Source organism: Panicum virgatum, chromosome 8N, assembly GCF_016808335.1.
Source record: "Panicum virgatum strain AP13 chromosome 8N, P.virgatum_v5, whole genome shotgun sequence".
Taxonomy (NCBI): Eukaryota; Viridiplantae; Streptophyta; class Magnoliopsida; order Poales; family Poaceae; genus Panicum; species Panicum virgatum.
The window spans coordinates 40864684-40878814 of record NC_053152.1 but is presented as its reverse complement, the minus strand read 5'-3'; the positions used below and the strand labels follow the sequence as shown (position 1 = coordinate 40878814).

The following is a 14131-nucleotide window of genomic DNA, read 5'->3' as shown; positions in this document are numbered from 1 at the left end:
GGGATGTCCACGCCGTACCTGACCCGGCGCTCGCCGACGTCGCGGGCCCGCTCCCTGAGCTCGCCGAGCTTGACGGCCGCGCGGCGCTGCGCGATCAGCATCCGCGCGAACCAGGAGGCAGCGCAGGGGCCCGGCCTTGGGGAGGTGCAGCTCCGGGTTGCCGCGGAACAGGTAGAGGTCGATGCAGTTGTTGCAGTCCTGGGCGAGCTGCCGGACCTGGTTCATCCAGGTGCGGACCTGCTCGTCGTGCGCGCCGGGGGGCTCCGTCCGGGCCAGGTGCATCAGGAAGCTGTTCATGCTCTCCATCTCCTCGCGGATGAACTGCACGTCGCCCTGGACGCGCCCCAGCAGCTGCGCCTCGTTGCGGATCACGCCCAGCAGTGAGCTCACCGCGCCCGACGCCAGCTCCGCTATCGCTGCTAGCTAGATCTCCTCCGGCCGCCGGCCGGACGGCCGGTAAGGTGTGCGTGGGTCGTCGTCTAGATAGCTTTGTTCAGATAGTCTAGCATGCAGTGGCAGAATGAACAAGGTACGGCGGCCATGGCCATGATCGTCTCTGTTAATTGTTTCATAGCATGCAGGCGTGTGTGTATGTGTTTCTTCCTTCACCGGGCATGGATCATGGATTGATACGTGGAAAAGTGGCAAAGGATTTATTCGCTCATGCTGTCATCGTGGCCATCCATGCCTTACAGGTTGGAACAAAAAGTTCAGAGGCTCAATAATAATCCTGGAAATTAAAAGGGAAGTCGTAAGCATGACGCCCGAATAATTCTTTACGTACCCATGGAAAAGCAGAAAAGACGGTCGATTTGCACTGATTCGTTGCCTTAATATCGATCGACGGCATTTGCACGCATTGGTTCCTGCGTGCGCCTCTTCTCCGTCACAATCTATTATCTTATTATTTGGCCAACAAACGGAGCCTCCACGTTCGCTCTCAAAGTCTAGAAATTCTCATATTAATCAGAGAAAAAAAAAATTAAAATTACCCACCACTGTCATTCAAAAAAATTAAAAAATACTCTTATAAAAAAATACTCTTATACATGTTTATAAATTACCCACCAGTGCCATTAAAATATATTTATATTTATAAATATAAATATAAATCTAACTATCGTAACAACAGACGACAGAATTAAACATAGTAACAACAGACGACCAAGAGGAGTATAAAGTAGAGAATCTAGCGAAAGAATAATGGAGTCAGTTGAACTGAGTAAGCAGCATTACTGCAATCAGAGAAAAAAAATTAAAATTACCCACCACTGCCATTACAAAAAGATTAACCTAAAATCCCTTATACATATTTATAAATTACCCACCAATGCCATTAAAATATATTTATATTTATAAATATAAATCTAACCATCGTTTTGCATATCAAGCTACATATCGTGCATACCTATAGGGTACTAGCAACACAAACAATTAACATGTTTTACCACATATATATCTTATTATATTACCAAAATCCCAAATGGACCTCACGATTATATTATTATTAGTCAAAATAAACAAGATAATTCTAGACTATACACTATATTAAACTACCATCCTCCAAAGGTTTGTTGCCGACATTGCTACAAGGCACTACCACACCTCACAATTAACACCACAAACTAAAAAAATATTAACACCTCAAGCAGATCAGAAACCCGTACAATATCGATCCGGCCATGATTGGTATAGTAAGCTCATCAGGCTTGAACATCAACACAGGTTGCTGAAATTCTGAACGGAATCTTGTGCTATGCACTATGGAAATTTGTTGGCTTCCAAAAAAGTAAGAAACTTAAATTGATTGTTCCCCAATAGAAACTAGACCACGGAGGCATGGCGCCATGCAACAGACGACAAAATTAAACATAGTAGCAATAGACGACCAAGAGGAGTATAAAGTAGGGAATCTAGTAAAAGAACAATAGAGTCAGTTGAACTGAGTAAGCAGCATTACTGCAAGAGCTGGCAGATAAGAAACATATTACTACTACTAGAGCGAATGATAGTAGCTAAGATCGTGGAGATAGGCAGTCATGACAGGATTAGAGTTGTGCGCTTGTCATGCAGCCACATCACTGATGAAAAAAGATGTAGGCAAAAGGAGACACCACTGCACTAGCAGCAGAGAAGCACTCTTGATTACTGAAGCAAGTAGCATGTGATGAGAAAAATTTAATTTTATGAATATAAAAAAATAAAAATGCAAGATATATTTAGAATATTAATACTAGTCGCGCAAATGCACGGATCACCTCACTAGTTCTGCTAGCTAGGAGAGCTTGTGTTGGACGCACAAGTCATGCGTGATTCTCCTTGGCTTCCAACGTGAGTGATCTTTGGTCTCCTGGAAGCTAACGATCGAAGGCAGTACAAGAGAACTTGCAATGGTATCTGTGCTATTCATTCCACGCACAAGACGGTAGGCCATCCCAGCCGACCATGCACAATCCCATACAAACTGAAGACAGGATGTGCAACCTCGTGGCAAAACCGAGAAAGAATGTGAAACAACCCGCTGGTGGCCCGTCAACTATCTCAATTTGCTTACAGAAAATGATATATCAGGTCTTGTTGCGCTAGCTAAGTACATAAGTGAACCAACTATCTGAGAGTATCTCAGCTGATCTTTAGCAATTTTCTTGTTCTTTCGGAGTATCACACTGGGATCATAAGGAGTTGGAGAAGGCTTGCTATCCACATAGCCAAAGCGACTCAAAATCTTCTCCACATAATGAGATTGCGAAAGAGTAATCCCATTCTCACCCTTAATCAGCTTGATGTTCAGAATCACATCAGCTTCACCCAGATCTTTCATATCAAAACTCTTTGATAGAAAAGACTTGACATCATTGATCACATCAATGTTTGTGCCAAAGATCAGTATGTCGTCGACATACAAACATAATATAACTCCTGCACCCCCATCATAGCGATAGTACACACATCTATCAACTTCATTTATAACAAAGTCCGTAGAAGTTAAAGTTCTGTCAAACTTCTCATGCCATTGCTTAGGCGCTTGTTTCAGACCATACAAAGACTTCAACAATTTGCACACCTTCCTCTCTTGACCCTTCACTACAAACCCATCAGACTGATTCATATAGATCTCCTCATCCAACTCTCCATTCAGAAAGCTGTCTTTACATCCATCTAATGAATGATAAGACCATATGAGGCAGCCGGGGAAAGGAGTGCTCGAATAGTAGTCAATCTAGCAATAGGTGAGTACGTATCAAAGAAGTCTTCGCCTTCTCTTTGTGTGTAACCTTTAGCCACAAGTCTAGCCTTGTACTTCTCAATAGTACCATCAGGCATAAGCTTCTTCTTAAATATCCATTTACAACCCACAGGTTTACAACTATAGGGTCGCTCAGTGAGTTCCCACGTACCATTGGATAGAATCGAGTCCATCTCACTTCGAACAGCTTTTTTCCAATCATTTGCATCTGGAGATGCATATGCCTCAGCAATAGTAGTAGGTGTGTCATCCACAAAGTACACAGTGAAGTCATCACCAAAGGATTTTGCAACCCTTTGTCACTTGCTCCTTCGAGGAGCTTCACTATTATCCTTCTCAAGGATTTCCTCACGCTCAACTAGTTGTTCAAAAGTCTCAGTAACAAAGGGAGCAACAGGTTTAGAAGTTATCTCAGAGGAAAATCAAGACGTGCTATGCACATTTTTCATAGGAAAAATATTCTAAAAAAATGTTGCATCATGAGATTCCATAATACTGTCAACATGCACATCATGTATCTCAGATTTAACTACTAAAAACCTATAAGCTATGCTCCTCTGAGCATTTCCCAGAAAAGCACAATCCACTGTTTTAGGTCCCAACTTGTGCTTCTTGTTGATTTGTACATTAACTTTCGCAAAACAACCCCATGTGCGCAAGTAAGAAAGCGATGGTTTCCTCCCGATCCATATCTCATATGGAGTCTGTTCTTTATTCTTGTTTGGAACTCTATTTAGGACATGACTCGCAGTCAATAAAGCCTCCCCCCACCATGCTTTAGATAAACCAGCAGTGTCTAACATGGCGTTAACCAAATCAATCAATGTGCGGTTCTTTCTCTCAGCAACCCCGTTTGACTCGGGTGAGTAGGGAGGTATCCTCTCATGAATAATACCATGTTCCTCACAAAATCCATCAACAATTTTTGGAAAGTATTCACCACCACGATCTAACCTTAAACGTTTGATCTTTCTCTCTAGTTGATTTTCAACTTCAGTCTTATAGATTTTAAAGTAGTCTAGCGATACATCCTTAGTTTGCAACAAATAAACATAGCAAAATCTAGATGCATCATCAATCAAAGTCATGAATATCTCTTTCCACCCTTTGTCAACACACCATTTATCTCACAAAGATCAGAATGTATGAGTTCAAGAGGTGCCAAATTTCTCTCCTCGGCTGCCTTGTGAGGCTTTCGAGGTTGCTTCGATTGCACACAACTATGGCACTTTGAAACTTTGACAATAGTGAAATTCAGAATTAAACACATGCTGGATAATCGAGACATTAAGCCAAAGTTAACATGACATAAATGAGAGTGCCAAATACTCGCATCATCATTAACAACACCGCAAATATGGTTCACTAACTTATTACAAAAATCTGCAAGGGATAGGCGAAACAAGCCTCCGCAATCATAGCCTTTACCAATGAATTGTTCATGTTTTGACACGACTAATTTATTGAACTCTAACACTACCTTAAACCCATCCTTGCACAGAAGGGAGCCGCTCACTAGATTCTTGTTGATAGTTGGGACATGCTGCATGTTCTTCAGCTACACGATCTTCCTCAAAGTAAACTTCAGATCTATCGTACCAACACCACGAACAGAAGCATGTGACCCATTTCCCATCAGCACGCTTGAACCTTGGACGGCCTGATAAGAAGAGAATAAAGAGATGTCAGCACACATATGAACATTAGCACCCGTATCAAACCACCAACTCATGGATTAAAATATTGAAAGAACAGTAGACAGATTACCGTACCCATCCTCAGTGCTTACTAGGGTTGTCATGTTGACATCCTTGGATCCTGACCCAGGATTAACCTTTGCTTTGCGGTCTTCACGATTTGGATAGTCTCTTGTGAAGTGTGCCCCTTCACCGCACGTGAAGCAAACTCCTTTGGCGTTTGTTGTCTTCTTTTTCATGAAGGTAGTAGTCTTGACATGCTTGTGGGAAGCCTTCTTGTTCTTGCTGTGTGGGTGGTGCTTTTGCACCATGTTGGCGTTAGAGTTACCCTCACCACCTTTCTCAGAAGCATCCTTAGCCCGATCTTTTTCCTCAACATCAAGAGATGCTATCAGGTTTTCAACTGATATTTTCTGTCTCTTGTGTTTTAGAGTAGTGGCGAAATTCCTCCAAGAGGAAGGCAACTTTGCAATTATGCACCCAGCCACAAACTTATCAGGTAAAGGACACTTCAGGAGTTTGAGTTCTTTGACAAGAACTTGTACCTCATGAGCCTGTTGTTGTCCACCATCCTGAAGTCATGAAAGCTCTCCATAGTATACAGTTCACTGCCAGTATCTGTTGCATCATATTTAGCAACCAATGCATCCCACAACTCTTTTGCATCTGTTATGTGCATATAACATCAACTAGATGATCAGCGTGAACACTTATCATGCATCCCACAAAGAGGTCATTGTCATTCGTGAACTTCCTCCTCTCCTCAGGAGAATGATCACCTGCTGGAATACCAAGCCTTGCTTCCCATGCATGAAGCACAGTAAGCCAGAGATGGACCTTGACTTGCCATCTCTTAAAGTTCACGCTAGTAAATTTATCTGGCCTCAGTGCATCAGCAAAACCAGCCATCATAAAATCAACAGATTGCCTATAATAAGATTTTTGGATTGTTGAAATATTAGGCAATTGCATGATTAAATTCTGAAATAAATAAATTATGAACATAACTAGATCTAGTATGAACAGCTCTATCGTACTAGTAGCAAGGCACAACAGGATCATAAATTTTGGGAACATGATTAAGAACTGGATGGAAAAACAGTTTATGTACTGCGCCTTGGCTTTTGGAAAGATGAACGGAGTAGATCGGACGAAGACGATTCTGTTGACGGAGTGCAGCAGCCGGTGTCGCAGATGACGGTTCGCCGCAGCACCTTACTTGGACGAAGGACAAGTCGTGATGAAGATCTTTGAGCAGTTGCGTCGGGCGCTTCCGGAGACCTGTGCAGGATCTCAAGGACGAAGGTTCCGGAGACCTTCTCTCCCGATCGTCGGTGCACGCCGGCGCTCGGGATGGTGCAGACTACGAAGGCGGCGCAGCAGCGAGAAGGAGGCAAAACCTTAACTCGAGTTGATCTAATTTCTGGTGAAGGCCGACAGGTCATATATATAGGGAAACCAAACCAACCTTTGATTAGGATTTCCAAAAATCTCGCAGACTTGGAGTCCAAGTCGGTTTAGGTCACCAAAAAATAAAATAGCAAAAGAAAGCCGCGCCCCCCGCAAGGCGAGGAGCCGGATTTCGGCGGACCATTAATGCGTGCGCCTGCGCCCATCGCCACGCCACGCCCGGCGAGGCGAGCGAGCGCGCGTGTGGAGCTCCCTTTCTCTCCCACACATATAGCTTGGAGAGGTGAGTATAGCCTCACTATTTAAGTTAGCTATTCTCATCTTTCACAAGCAAAGTGGGACTATAGGTTTGGACCTCATGCACACACATATGGGCCTTTGAGATTGATTTGGAACTTCTGAATTTTTCAATGGGCCTAGCCCAAAATTCTAACATGTTCATCCACCAGGACCAATGCGGCAACGCTCAAGAATGTCAGCGAGTCCCCCAAACTGCCGGTGGACATCCTGATGGACATCTTTGCCCTGCTAGACATCCGTATGCTCCGCGTGGCACGCTGCGTGGAGCCTGCGCAGCCATGGGTGTTACCAGCGGCCTCAGACGCCATGCCTCCTCTACACCTCTGAATCCGACGCTGACAACGTTGCCTGCCTCTACAACCTCACGGAGGACAGGGTCTACAGGCTCACGCTCCCGGAGCCGGCGATCCGTAGCCGGTATCTGATCGGTTCCTCCAATGGTTGGCTGGTCACCGCCGACGAGAGGTCGGAGCTGCACATGGTCAACCCGATCACCGGTGAGCAGATCGCCCTCCCGCCGGTGACCACCATCGAGCAGGTGAAGCCCATCCTGGACGACGGCGGTGAGATTAAGGAGTATGATTTGTCGCATTTCAGCGGAGAAGAGGTTTACCTCGACCCATCAATCCATGCGGTCGATGAGCTGCGAGACTACCTCTATTTCAAGGCATTTGTGTTCCCTGATGATGCCTCTTCAGGAAGCTACATTTGCAAGAGCAAGAGATTCTAAATGGACACGGCTGCCGGCAACCGCTGCCTATGAAGACTGCATCTACGTGGATGGCATCCTGTATGCAGTGACAGGTACTTGCAGAATTGATGCTTTTGATCTCACTGGCCCTACTAACTTAAGGAAGGTGATTATGGAAAAAGCAAAGAACTATATTTATGAACACATATACATTACTAAGACGTCATCAGGAGATTTGCTGCTAGTTTGGAGGGAACAGGACGTCAAAGTTGAGGGTGATGTGGGCGAGGATGCTCCAGAGCGTGACATTTCAGAGATCAAGATGGAGACTAGGAAAATCACGTTATATAAGGTTGACATGGAAGCAAAAGAGCTCGTCGAAATTAATAGGCTGCATGACCATGTATTGTTCCTTGGATATAGCCAGACGTATTGTCTAGGTGCTGAAGAATATCCATCATTGAAGGCAAATCATGTCTACTTGACGGACAGTGAAAGATATATCGCATTTTGGAAGAGAAACTGCCGTGATATATGTGTTTTCAATTTGGAAAGTAACAGTGTTGAAGAAATTGTACCTCCTCAATTTTGGTGCAGCTGGCCGGCTCCCATATAGATAACACCCAACCTTACAAAGATGAGCTCAAGATTAAGGGAATAGGTCCTGTTTTATAAACTGTAATTGTATTTTGGGATGCTATGTTCAAAGATGTATGTTGAGTTTATTGAGTGACATATTCTTGACTCATGAATTTTCGTTAGAGTTATAATTTATCAACACTTAGTTATAATATTCATGTTTGTAAAATAATGTTTGTGGCTGACTAAATACTTAATAAGCCTAATCCGGAGACATGAAAAGCATGCTAAATAATAATCCTTCATCGTCATTTAAAGTTTATTTGGGATGCTTGTCAAATTTAACTATCAGAAAAACTTTATGAATATATAAAAATATGTTAAAATAATGCATTCATGTTCATCAAAATTATTCATTTGGCAAAAGGTTTGGGCAGGAAATACTGTCACCGGAACCTTAATTTGGCCAACAAACCACATTCTCGGACTCTCTCCCTAAAATTTTGGAAATTCAAATTTAGGCATAGATAGAATTTAAGCGGTGTGGCTTATTTATCTGGTCACCAACTTACATACATAGGGACTCTCTCTCCCTAAAGTTTTTCTTTGATTGTCATCTAGCTAGGTTAGTTTGGAGAATGATTCACACAACTTTTGGTATTCATAGACCTAGAAGTATTACGCATATGTTCGGGTCTTGGTTATTTGGAATTAAGGGGGACATAAAAACTTGCTTTATGCGGGGGTTAGCGCTTTATGTTGGGCCTTCTGGCTTTGCAGAAATGATATTGATTTAGATAATATTAAAAAGCAAATGGGTTTGTAGATTCTTTTCAGGGCCACACATTTGATAAGGACGTGGGCGATACTTCACAAGGAGGAGGATCGGGACACCATCTCAGCAGCATGTCGGGCCTTGGAATCAACCGCTATGGAGATATTCGCAAGGCATGGGTGGTAGTTTATAAATAGGCTTTGCTTTTAAAACTGTTTCCCTTTCTCCTTTGGATCTGGTCAGGCCCGGCCCTAAGGGGGGTCGAGCCGTGCGGCCGCCCGAGCCCCGGAATCCAAGGGGCCCCTTTCCAAGTATACATATACTAGGTATAGTACACATCACAAGCAGTACACGGTCATGTTTGCACGTATCACTAATCAGTTCTGGCTGCCTAGCGCAGATGTTGTAAAAATTACGATCTATGATATGAATGATGATTATATATAGATCAATATATTACATGTTCGTTGCAGCTATCCACTGATATCATCAATTCATTATACATTGGTCGGGAATGGACAGTGGCGAATCTAGCCCATACATATTGAGGGGACTCATCTCTCTTCTCTTCTTCTTCCTCCCCTTCTCTTCTTCTTTCTCTCCCCTTCCTCTTCATTCTTTCATCCTAAAAATTAAAGGAGAGTTTAGAGGGGGTATCCATTGATCTTGGGGAGGCAGGGGGCTTGATCGCCCCTACCCCCCCCCCCCTTGGATCTGCCCCTGGGAATGGAATCTATACATTGAACTCTGAGGTTTCGGTGACAATCAGTAAAATTTTCTCCTTGAACTTATCTTAGTACCCTTCGATTTTGTGCTGGTTTCTGATTACTATTTTTTTTACAATTTTAGCACTATTCTATTATCTAGAAAATATGCATCCAATAGTAATAATAGTATTAAAATGTGTTTAATATAAATATTTGTATTAAGGGGCCTCAAATTGAGTTTTGCCATGGGCCACTGAAATCTCAGGATCGGGCCTGGATCTAGTGGTGTTTACTTTGTAATAAGGGTTGGATATAACTTGCGATTTAGAGGCCCGGATATGACTATTCCATTATCTAAAAAGGGACATGAACATAACATCAAAAATTTTCAGCACTAGGAGAGGGTGTAGATACGCAAGTGAGGATTCCTAGGTCATCCGACCATTCTATTTTTCAAACCTTTTCACACATTTAATTTTTGCAACTGAAGTAGGCCAATCCGGTTGTATTTTTGTGTGTTTACTATTCATCCAAACAGATTTTTTTTAGCTCATAATGGACAAACCAAGAGGACCAGAACCCACGACCTGCTCGCATGGGTGACATGTTCTCTGGAATCGATCAAATCGACTCTGCTCTCAGCAACTGCATCAACCTGGCTGAAAATACCCTCCAACAAGGAGATCCCGCCAAACAGGATTCAATGGGAAAGTCTCGTGGGAAACCCGAGAAGGCAAACCCCCCGACTTGATCGGATGGGACCGCCTCTCTCAGGGAGCCCCCGGGCTTCCTCATCGAAATCCGGCCATAACTGGACACCTGAACCCACTGATTTTTCTGATCCTCTGTTCGATCAGGACTTTGATGAGTTCATGGAAAGTCTAGACAATCTTGAGCCCTACGACGATCTTGACAAAGAGTGGTCAGATGACGTCGACCTCTTTATGAAGGCAATGTGCCATCCATCTTACATGGCTGACATCCTCTGGCAAGAAGCCAAACTCAAGAAGCGGAAGGAACATTCCAAACTATGTTCGGAGAAGCACTCGAAACCTAAGAAGAATGACCCCCGACTTGATCGGATGGGCGACCCTATCTCTGGGAAAGATCGAGTGGTTATCAATTCCGAATCCAAATACTCCTATGAAGACAAGCTGGATTGACCAAGAGCTGATTCAACAAGTTTGATGCACCCCTTGATGGATCGTGAAACTTGATCTACTATGCCGAGTAGTTCAGAATTGTCGACCCTGGAGCGTTTAATTGACTTGAGGTAAATCAGGTATTTTCCGAGGGTTTCGGAAAATTAAAAAATTTTGGAATTGGGGGCGACATCGGGCTCGACTGACTCGCCTTCGTGAGTTGGAACCGGATTGTACCCAGTGCTTTCCGAAGCGTGAGCGAGTAGAATTCGAGCTGATGGCTTCTCTCCAAGTTCATCGTGAGTTTCGGCGAGTTGCCGTTCAGCGGGAATCTTTGGCTCATTGGAGGCGATCAGGTGGCTCGTGAAACCGCCGGTTCCATTGGTCGTGTAGACCCAAGATCCGAAAGTGATTGTCGTGCCCTCCGGCACATCATTGGCGTTATTGGAATCGGCCATCGAATTCGTTGGTGAACTCGCCGAAGCCCCTACCTGGCGCGCTATCTGTCGGTGTTTAGCCGCCAAGTCTACTTAGGGATACTCTAAGCAGTAGGATTGTAGGTAAGGAATCGACTAGCTCTGGAACCCAATGGTGCAAAGAGCACAAAGATTTAGACAGGTTCGGTCCGTGAGGTGCGTAATACCCTACGTCCTATGTGGTTGTTTGTATTGCCTTAGAGGTTGTATGTTTCGAGGGGGTCCATGCCTGCCCTTATATATGCCGGGGGAACAGGGTTACATGGATAGTCCTAGCCGAGTACTGTTGGAGTCCTACCTCAACTGGATCGGGTAGTTTCCTTGTACTACAACTAATTCTATATCTAATCGGGTAGTTACAATAGGATAAGGTACATACATATGTTATCTCTTATTCTAGAACATTCTACACCTATGAGCAGTCCCGCTGCCCCGAGTCTGACACCCTCTCGTGCATCTGGCACCGATCCCATCCGCCGCCGCCAGCCCCTCCCCATCGTGCATCTGGCGCCGATCACATCCGCCGCCACCAGTCCTCGCCGAGGTCACCCGGACCACTCGCCTGTTCACTTCCAGGCTGCTGGCCATCCTCGTCGCCGCCGTCCGGAAGATCGGGACTGACTCATTCTTGCGCCACCGCGGGCCTCAGCTTCCCTCTTGCTTCGCGCGTTACTGGAGGCGCCGTGCGCCGTTCTTGTGCACCGCGGGCGCGGCCGGGCGACGTTGGCCTCCTGGTTGTGGGCGTCCTCAGCGGCTGGCACGAACCAACGGGCAGGCGGGCTGGCGTGGCGGCGCCGGCACGGCAGTTGCGACGCCTGGAGGCCAGACTGGTGGCAAGCACAAAGGCACCGAGCGGGTGGGCTGCAATGGCGCAAGCGAATCGAGGAAGTAGGTGTGTGCCTGTGTGGTGGCGCGGCGCGTGCGGCCTGGTGCTCCTGCATGCGTAGCTCGCCGCCCAGCGTGTCCCCCTGCTGCATCTCTGAGCCTTGCTCTCTATTGTCGGTATCCTGCTGTTGTTGTAAGTGATTTCTGCATTGATGTTGTTTATGGTTGTACGCTCCATATGGTTTGATTTCTTTCTAATAATGTGTCAATTAAAACTCCAAAAATTCTGATTTGCTTATGTATGGATAAATTGATGGCATGCGTCCTTAATTTGTTCCTCTATTTCTTATATCTCCAATCTTTGATTCCAGAATCATTATTACTTGAGATAACAGTGTGAACAGGCCTTAGGACACCATTTTCAATTTGCAGATAAGAACATGTATGGGCCACAGTTTTAGTTTTAGTTTCTTTTGTATTTGATAAGTCAAACCATTTTGCTTTATTGGTGGCTTAGCTGATGGTTCCACAAAGGTTAAATTTACAACTTACTGGTTGATTTTTCCACAGAACATTTCTTTCATTAGTATGATCACTGATTTCCTCATTTAGATCATATCTTGTTGTTTAGTCCTAAGCATGTGTAAAAATAAATGTAGCAGCCTCCTAATTGCACTGCTCAACGTCTCTTTCAGTGCAGAATTCTTTGATCCTAGCACAGAGCACTGCCAGAGGAAAACAAGATCTACTCTCTGTTGTTCTGCTGGGTCGTCCATAAGCATGCCAGTGCTTCAAATGTACAACTTGCAATAGAGCGTGGCTCCGATTGGAACCTGTTGCAGCACTTGATGTGGAAGAATCGTCAGCAATTGAGACTGCTTGCTTCGTTACTTCAAGGATGATACAAGCACACTGAGAATTCAATTCACAAGTTAGCAAAGAAGGCAACTACTAAAGTTAGGCAGCCTGCTTGTTGTTACTCATATACTATGGAGGAAATATCTTACAAAATATATTTTTCCTGATCAAAATACGTCTTACATTTCTCAACGAAGATAGTATGAACCAAGTCTCAAAGACTGGAAATAATAATGATTAATAAACGAGTGGTTTGTTGCCTTTGCCACCTCCACCTGGTGAGGATGAAGATGGTGGCTACAGCCTACATATCTTTGTGAATTTTTGTATGTTGAAATCGTGTGAAACAGGTGGCCAGTAAGATGATATAGGTCCAATGTGACTGCAGTACTGCATATTTGTCCGTGCTTGCAAAGGCAGAATGTTTCCGTGACACCACTACCGGACTTCCAGACTTTGCCGAGTGCCAGTTACACTCGGCAAAGGCCTGCTTACACTCGGCGAAGGCTTTGCCGAGTGTAACACTCGGCAAAGCCCCTGACGGCAAAGGAGGGTTTGCCGAGATCCTTGGCGCTCGGCAAAGCCGTCATGTGGGGCGACCGTTGCTGGGTGCTTTGCCGAGTCGGCAAAGCACCCGGCAACGGTCGCACCACGTGGCGGCATTGCCGAGTGCTAGATCTTCGCACTCGGCAAAGATTTAAAAGTTTGCCGAGTGCCAGAGTTAGCACTCGGCAAACTTTCAAATCTTTAGCACTCGGCAAAGAGGCTTTTCTGCTGACCCTGGGAAGGCCACTTTGCCGAGTGTTTTGGCTTATGCACTCGGCAAAGTGGCCAATTTTTTTTGTTTCACTTTTCTCTGTTTTTCGATACAAATACAACAGAAATATATCTAAATACATGGACATTACAGGCACTTATTATAACAAATATATAATTGATAAATACGACAATAACACCGATACAAATAACACAAGTCCATCACATATATCACAAGTCCAATACATAACACGAGTCCGATACGTATAATAAGTCCGATACACAGAATATAGTCGATGCATAGAATAGTCCATCACATATATCACAAGTCTGATACATAACACAAGTCCATCACATAGAATATAGTCCGATACGTATAATAAGTCCAATACACTAGTACTACAAGGCACTCACTGCTCAGATCCGTGGGACCAAGTTGGCCACTGGGCCGCCGCGAGTTCTGGTCCGAAGGAGGGTCGTTCGATGCGTTGCACGACTGATTCTGCAAATAGGAACATATAAATTGAAGAAGCATAACAAAAATATAATAATATCTACTAACAAAGCATACTCACGGGAGTGCCAGAAGGTCCTGCAGGAGAGTAAGCCTGAGCTGGTAAGGCGAAGGGAGGAGGCAGCGTCGCATAGTTCATTGACGCGCTAAGTCC

The 14131-nt window shown here is 44.6% G+C and overlaps 1 pseudogene; it reads left to right on the top strand.

Moving 5' to 3' along the window:
- Positions 1–6138: 6138 nt before the first annotated feature.
- On the top strand, positions 6139–8006 carry LOC120685060 (annotated as a pseudogene).
- Positions 8007–14131: the final 6125 nt, after the last annotated feature.